The sequence below is a fragment of the Nomia melanderi genome, unplaced genomic scaffold (assembly GCF_051020985.1).
Source record: "Nomia melanderi isolate GNS246 unplaced genomic scaffold, iyNomMela1 scaffold0921, whole genome shotgun sequence".
In the NCBI taxonomy this organism is placed as follows: Eukaryota; Metazoa; Arthropoda; class Insecta; order Hymenoptera; family Halictidae; genus Nomia; species Nomia melanderi.
In genome coordinates, this window is record NW_027476035.1 from 10,001 (window position 1) to 17,500 (window position 7,500).

General features: G+C 49.7%; 1 non-coding gene across 1 annotated transcript; it reads right to left on the bottom strand.

Moving 5' to 3' along the window:
• Positions 1-1,591: 1,591 nt before the first annotated feature.
• LOC143176867 (5.8S ribosomal RNA) lies at positions 1,592-1,746 on the bottom strand. Its single transcript, XR_013001368.1, has one exon. It is a non-coding gene; the product is annotated as a 5.8S ribosomal RNA (ribosomal RNA).
• Between the last annotated feature and the right edge of the window lie 5,754 nt (positions 1,747-7,500).

The following is a 7,500-nucleotide window of genomic DNA, read 5'->3' on the forward strand; positions in this document are numbered from 1 at the left end:
TCAACGCTTTCGCACAAAGTCGGCGGCGGTTATATATTTATATCATTATATTCCGGCGGACGGGACGCGACGTTCGAAAGCCTCGCCAAAGAGGAGCTCCTGCCTCTTCCTCTCTCTTTTCTACGAGAAAAGATAAACGTATTTTACGGGGATACGGAAACGTTACCACGTGGTGTCACACACGATCGTCCGTCTCTTCTCTATAGCAGAAACCGATAAAAATACACCTCCCGAAAGAGAGTATATGGTGATTCTTTTTATATATATATATATTTCGAAATACAACTGAACGTGGCGGAAGCGCACGGTGGTGGTCCAGCGAGGACACGCGACGACGGGGAATAAGAACTATTCGACCCGTTACGAATACGCATGCTCGTCCCGCACGATTTTAACACACACCGTGTTTTTCTCCAGTCGTCAAAGCGTTCGTGCGTCGAATTCGAAAAATAAAAAAAAAAGAAAAACACCTTTTCTCTCTCTCGGGGTAAAAGAGTCGATGTGTATTGTGTATAAAGGTTCTGCGAGAAGTCTCGTTTTGACGTGTGTTCCGCCGATAACGACGATCCTCCGAAACGGGGATACAGAAACGTTACACCTCACAACACGATCTCCGTCTCTTCTCTATAGCAGAAACCGATAAAAATACACCTCCCGAAAGAGAGTATATGGTGATTCTTTTTATATATATATATTTCGAAATTCAACTGAACGTGGCGGAAGCGCACGGTGGTGGTCCAGCGAGGACACGCGACGACGGGGAATAAGAACTATTCGACCCGTTACGAATACGCATGCTCGTCCCGCACGATTTTAACACACACCGTGTTTTTCTCCAGTCGTCAAAGCGTTCGTGCGTCGAATTCGAAAAATAAAAAAAAGAAATACACCTTTTCTCTCTCTCTCGGGGTAAAAAGAGTCGATGTGTATTGTGTATAAAGGTTCTGCTGCGAGAAGTCTCGTTTTGCCGTGTGTTTCGGTAACGACGATCCTCCGAAACGTACATCTCATTCGTAAGAGAGGAAGAAAACAATCTCCCTGGGGCCAGTCGGTAATATACCGACATACGACGTGTCGTGCACATCCGTCTCACGCACGGTATACAAAATATGAATAAAACGTGTGTAGTCTCTCTCTCTCTCGACTTCTTAATATTTTCTTTCACCTCTGACGCATCATTTCAGGTGACGTCGGGAGCGCGGGAAAAAAAATTTTTCTAAACACACGAAACCGTTCATCTCACGAACAGCCGAAAAAGTTGTCGCTCAGATCCATATCGCAGTGGAGCGGTATCCGCGGGCGGTCGTAATTGAACGACGCACGACGCCGCGAACACTCACGCGAGTCCATACAAACGATTCCGATCGTTTTGCAACAACTAGAACGTACACTGTCCGTGAAATTCACAGAATTTTCGCGTGTCCGCGACAAACGCCGACGAGACACCCATCGTTCGCTCGTACGTAGCATCCTTCTCTTAACCCGACTCAGAAACGTTCTTTGCGCCCTTCGGTAAAAAAACGTTCGATCCGAAGAGGTGAACGACGGCGGGGATTTGACAGAGCTACGCAAGCAGTGTATGGTACGTAAACGACCCTCAGCCAGGCGTGGTCCAGGAATTGTATCCGTGGACCGCAATGTGCGTTCGAAATGTCGATGTTCATGTGTCCTGCAGTTCACACGTTGACGCGCAATTAGCTGCGTTCTTCATCGACCCACGAGCCAAGTGATCCACCGTTCAGGGTAATCGTATAAATTTTATATTTCACATATATAATTTTATTCTCATTTGTTCGACCTAATATCTCTCTTCTTTCAAAGAGAAGATAAAAGTTGATACCTGAATCTCCGACCAGCGCGCGAAGGAGATTCAGGCGTCGCCTTGGAGACGACACCGAAGCCTTTCGAGACGAAAAACGTTCAAGTAATATGTATATATTTCTCGACGTTCCGGGCGTATAGTGCATTCAAAAACCCGCGAAAGACGCAGAAGACTCGCACGCGTGGAAACGACGGGGATATATTTTGTATCCTACCCGATACTGAATCCATCGCGTGCAGTCGACCCTCGCGTTCTTCCGATCAGACGCATCTATTGTTGCGCGCATGTTTTCGCGTCGCATCGCGCGAAACGTTGCACGAATCGTACCGATCGATCGATTGAAAGCAAATAATGAAAAAAGACTTCACAGCTGGCTCTTTGCCGGTCATTCGTCCCATGTTATCTCTTGCCGCGAAATTGGCGCGCAAGAGTTGGGTGTCAGACGCGCGGCTTTAAAACGAGCTTCACGGCCGGTCCCTTCGTTACCGCTTTCGTTCTTTCTCTCGGAACGACCATGAACGAACACGACGAGCGACGCTACGGCATACACACGTCCACGGATTCGATTAAAAAAACAGACTTCACAGCTGGCTCTTTGCCGGTCATTCGTCCCATATTATCTCTTGCCGCGAAATTGGCGCGCAAGAGTTGGGTGTCAGACGCACGGCTTTAAAACGAGCTTCACGGCCGGTCCTCTCAATTCCGTGTACGGTACACGCAAGATGCGGGTTCCACTTCCAGACTACCCGGTCCCTTCTCTCTACGAGAATCGATAGTAGAAGAACGGCTCGAAAACGCGTCTCAGAGACTAGGGGAAAAGAAGCGGTATGCGAGCGAAACGAAAACGCATTATGGAAACGTCGCGAAACAATGTTCGACGGTTGCTCGGTTCCAATCGTGCGGCCGTTTCAATTTCTCGTGCGCTTCACCGTCCCTCCGTAACTCTGGCCGATCGCGTATACCGAAGAGCCGACACGCGCAAAAACCACAGGCATTGTATACTGTATATATATATGTTACAGTCACAGCCTTCGCGCGTTTTACTCTCCGACGCGGGGTTTCCACGACGAAAGAGAGACAGTTTCGTGGCGGGTGACTCGGCCGAATCGCTACGACGGGTATTTCTATTATAGAACGAATCATCGCCACCCTTTACCAGTGCCCGACGAAGGAATCACAAGGTCATCTGGAGTTTACAATGCCAGCGACGGTAATTCCAACGAAGACCCGATAAGTCAACTCATCGTTCTATTTCTCCCCGTACAGAAAAGCGAATCGACGCTAACGCACCTCGCGCAAGCACGAACGTTCTCTTCGCGTGGATCATCCCATCGTCGAAAGATGTAAAGACGCATTGGAGATCGTGGTCTCTGGCGGGCTCATTGCACGCCCCACTGCATATCTTTCCTCGAATCGAGAATGATTCGTCCACTAAGGCTGCGAAACTACGCGTCGAGGAAACTAGGGGAAAGAAGCGGGATGCGAGCGAAACGACAATACATTATGGAAACGTCGCGAAACAATGTTCGGCGGTTGCTCGTTTCCTCCTGCGGACGTTTCATTGCTCGGGCGCTTCACGTCCCTCCGTAACCTTCGCGCGATCGCGTGCCCCGGAGAGCCGGCAACCGGTGAACCACAGGCGTATAAACTATAGTCTTCTATAGCAAGCCTTCGGCGGTTACTCTCCGACGCGGGGATTCCACGACGAGAGAGAATTTCGTGGCGGGTGACATCGGTCGAAACGCTACGACGGGTATTTCTATTATAGAACGAATCATCGCCACCCTTTACCAGTGCCCGACGAAGGAATCACAAGGTCATCTGGAGTTTACAATGCCAGCGACGGTAATTCCAACGAAGACCCGATAAGTCAACTCATCGTTCTATTTCTCCCCGTACAGACAAGCGAATCAACGCTATCGCACCTCACGCATGCACGAACGTTCTCTTCGCGTGAATCGTCCCATCGTCGAAAGATATAGCCGCTTGGAGATCGTGGCCCATCAAGTTCTTCCGTAACTCCTGCGCGATCGCGTACCCCGGAGAGCAGGCAACCGGTGAACCACAGGCGTATAAACTATAGTCTTCTATAGCAAGCCTTCGCGTTTACTCTACGACGCGGGGATTCCACGACGAGAGAGATTTTCGTGGCGGGTGACACGGCCGAATCGCTACGACGGGTATTTCTATTATAGAACGAATCATCGCCACCCTTTACCAGTGCCCGACGAAGGAATCACAAGGTCATCTGGAGTTTACAATGCCAGCGACGGTAATTCCAACGAAGACCCGATAAGTCAACTCATCGTTCTATTTCTCCCCGTACAGAAAAGCGAATCGGCGCTATCGCACCTCACGCAAGCAGGAATGATCTCTTCGCGTGGATCGTCCCATCGTCGAAAGATGTAAGACGTACAGAAATCGTGGTCCATCACGATTATTCGTAACTCTCCGAGTCGCGTATCTGAGAGTAGGACAAACGGAGAACCACAGGCATAAATAATACTATATGTTTCTTATATAGTTAGCCTTCGCGTTTTACTCTCCGACATGGGGATTCCACGACGAGAGAGAGTTTCGTGGCGGGTGTCTCGGCCGAATCGCTACGACGGGTATTTCTATTATAGAACGAATCATCGCCACCCTTTACCAGTGCCCGACGAAGGAATCACAAGGTCATCTGGAGTTTACAATGCCAGCGACGGTAATTCCAACGAAGACCCGATAAGTCAACTCATCGTTCTATTTCTCCCCGTACAGAAAAGCGAATCGACGCTATCGCACCTCGCGCGAGCACGTAACTACTCTTCGCGTGGATCGTCCCATCGTCGAAAGATGTAAGACGCACGGAAATCGTGGCCCATCAACGTTTTTTTGTAACTCTGCCGATCGCGTATCACAGAGCCGAGACGCACATACCACAGGCGTATAATACCGTTTTCTTTCGTATGGTAAGCCTTCGCGTTTACTCTTCGGCGCGGGGTTTCCACGTCGAGAGAGACATTCGTGGCGGGTGACATCGGTCGAAACGCTACGACGGGTATTACTATTATAGAACGAATCATCGCCACCCTTTACCAGTGCCCGACGAAGGAATCACAAGGTCATCTGGAGTTTACAATGCCAGCGACGGTAATTCCAACGAAGACCCGATAAGTCAACTCAACGTTCTATTTCTCCCCGTACAGAAAAGCGAATCGACGCTGTTGCACCTCACGCAAGCACGAACGTTCTCTTCGCGTGGATCGTCCCATCGTCGAAAGATGTAAGACGCACGGAAATCGTGGCACATCACGTGTTTTCGGAACTCTGTCGACCGCGTATCTCAGAGACGACGCGCGCGAACCACTGGCATATACTATTATATATCGCGTTTTACCCTCCGACGCGGGGATTCCACGACGAGAGAGAGTTTCGTGAGCGGGTTGACTCGGAAGAAACGCTACGACGGGTATTTCTATTATAGAACGCATCATCGCCACCCTTTACCAGTGCCCGACGAAGGAATCACAAGGTCATCTGGAGTTTACAATGCCAGCGACGGTAATTCCAACGAAGACCCGATAAGTCAACTCAACGTTCTATTTCTCCCCGTACAGAAAAGCGAATCGACGCAATCGCACCATACGCGTGCACGTAAACAACTCTTCGCGTGGATCGTCCCATCGTCGAGAGACGTAAGTTTTCATAGTATGAATTCGCGTTTTACTCTCCGACGCGGGGATTCCACGACGAGAGAGAGTTTCGTGAGCGGGTTGACTCGGAAGAAACGCTACGACGGGTATTTCTATTATAGAACGCATCATCGCCACCCTTTACCAGTGCCCGACGAAGGAATCACAAGGTCATCTGGAGTTTACAATGCCAGCGACGGTAATTCCAACGAAGACCCGATAAGTCAACTCAACGTTCTATTTCTCCCCGTACAGAAAAGCGAATCGACGCAATCGCACCATACGCGTGCACGTAAACAACTCTTCGCGTGGATCGTCCCATCGTCGAGAGACGTAAGTTTTCATAGTATGAATTCGCGTTTTACTCTCCGACGCGGGGATTCCACGACGAGAGAGAGTTTCGTGAGCGGGTTGACTCGGAAGAAACGCTACGACGGGTATTTCTATTATAGAACGCATCATCGCCACCCTTTACCAGTGCCCGACGAAGGAATCACAAGGTCATCTGGAGTTTACAATGCCAGCGACGGTAATTCCAACGAAGACCCGATAAGTCAACTCAACGTTCTATTACTCCCCGTACAGAAAAGCGAATCGACGCAATCGCACCATACGCGTGCACGTAACAACTCTTCGCGTGGATCGTCCCATCGTCGAGAGACGTAAGTTTCATAGTAAGCCTTCGGCGTTTTACTCTCCGACGCGGGGATTCCACGACGAGAGAGAGAGTTTCGTGAGCGGGTTGACTCGGAAGAAACGCTACGACGGGTATTTCTATTATAGAACGCATCATCGCCACCCTTTACCAGTGCCCGACGAAGGAATCACAAGGTCATCTGGAGTTTACAATGCCAGCGACGGTAATTCCAACGAAGACCCGATAAGTCAACTCAACGTTCTATTTCTCCCCGTACAGAAAAGCGAATCGACGCAATCGCACCATACGCGTACACGTAAACAACTCTTCGCGTGGATCGTCCCATCGTCGAGAGACGTAAGTTTTCATAGTATGAATTCGCGTTTTACTCTCCGACGCGGGGATTCCACGACGAGAGAGAGTTTCGTGAGCGGGTTGACTCCGAAGAAACGCTACGACGGGTATTTCTATTATAGAACGCATCATCGCCACCCTTTACCAGTGCCCGACGAAGGAATCACAAGGTCATCTGGAGTTTACAATGCCAGCGACGGTAATTCCAACGAAGACCCGATAAGTCAACTCAACGTTCTATTTCTCCCCGTACAGAAAAGCGAATCGACGCAATCGCACCATACGCGTGCACGTAAACAACTCTTCGCGTGGATCGTCCCATCGTCGAGAGACGTAAGTTTTCATAGTATGAATTCGCGTTTTACTCTCCGACGCGGGGATTCCACGACGAGAGAGAGTTTCGTGAGCGGGTTGACTCGGAAGAAACGCTACGACGGGTATTTCTATTATAGAACGCATCATCGCCACCCTTTACCAGTGCCCGACGAAGGAATCACAAGGTCATCTGGAGTTTACAATGCCAGCGACGGTAATTCCAACGAAGACCCGATAAGTCAACTCAACGTTCTATTACTCCCCGTACAGAAAAGCGAATCGACGCAATCGCACCATACGCGTGCACGTAACAACTCTTCGCGTGGATCGTCCCATCGTCGAGAGACGTAAGTTTCCATACTATGAATTCGCGTTTTACTCTCCGACGCGGGGATTCCACGACGAGAGAGTGTTTCGTGAGCGGGTTGACTCGGAAGAAACGCTACGACGGGTATTTCTATTATAGAACGCATCATCGCCACCCTTTACCAGTGCCCGACGAAGGAATCACAAGGTCATCTGGAGTTTACAATGCCAGCGACGGTAATTCCAACGAAGACCCGATAAGTCAACTCAACGTTCTATTGCTCCCCGTACAGAAAAGCGAATCGACGCAATCGCACCATACGCGTGCACGTAACAACTCTTCGCGTGGATCGTCCCATCGTCGAGAGACGTAAGTTTCATAAGTAAGCCTT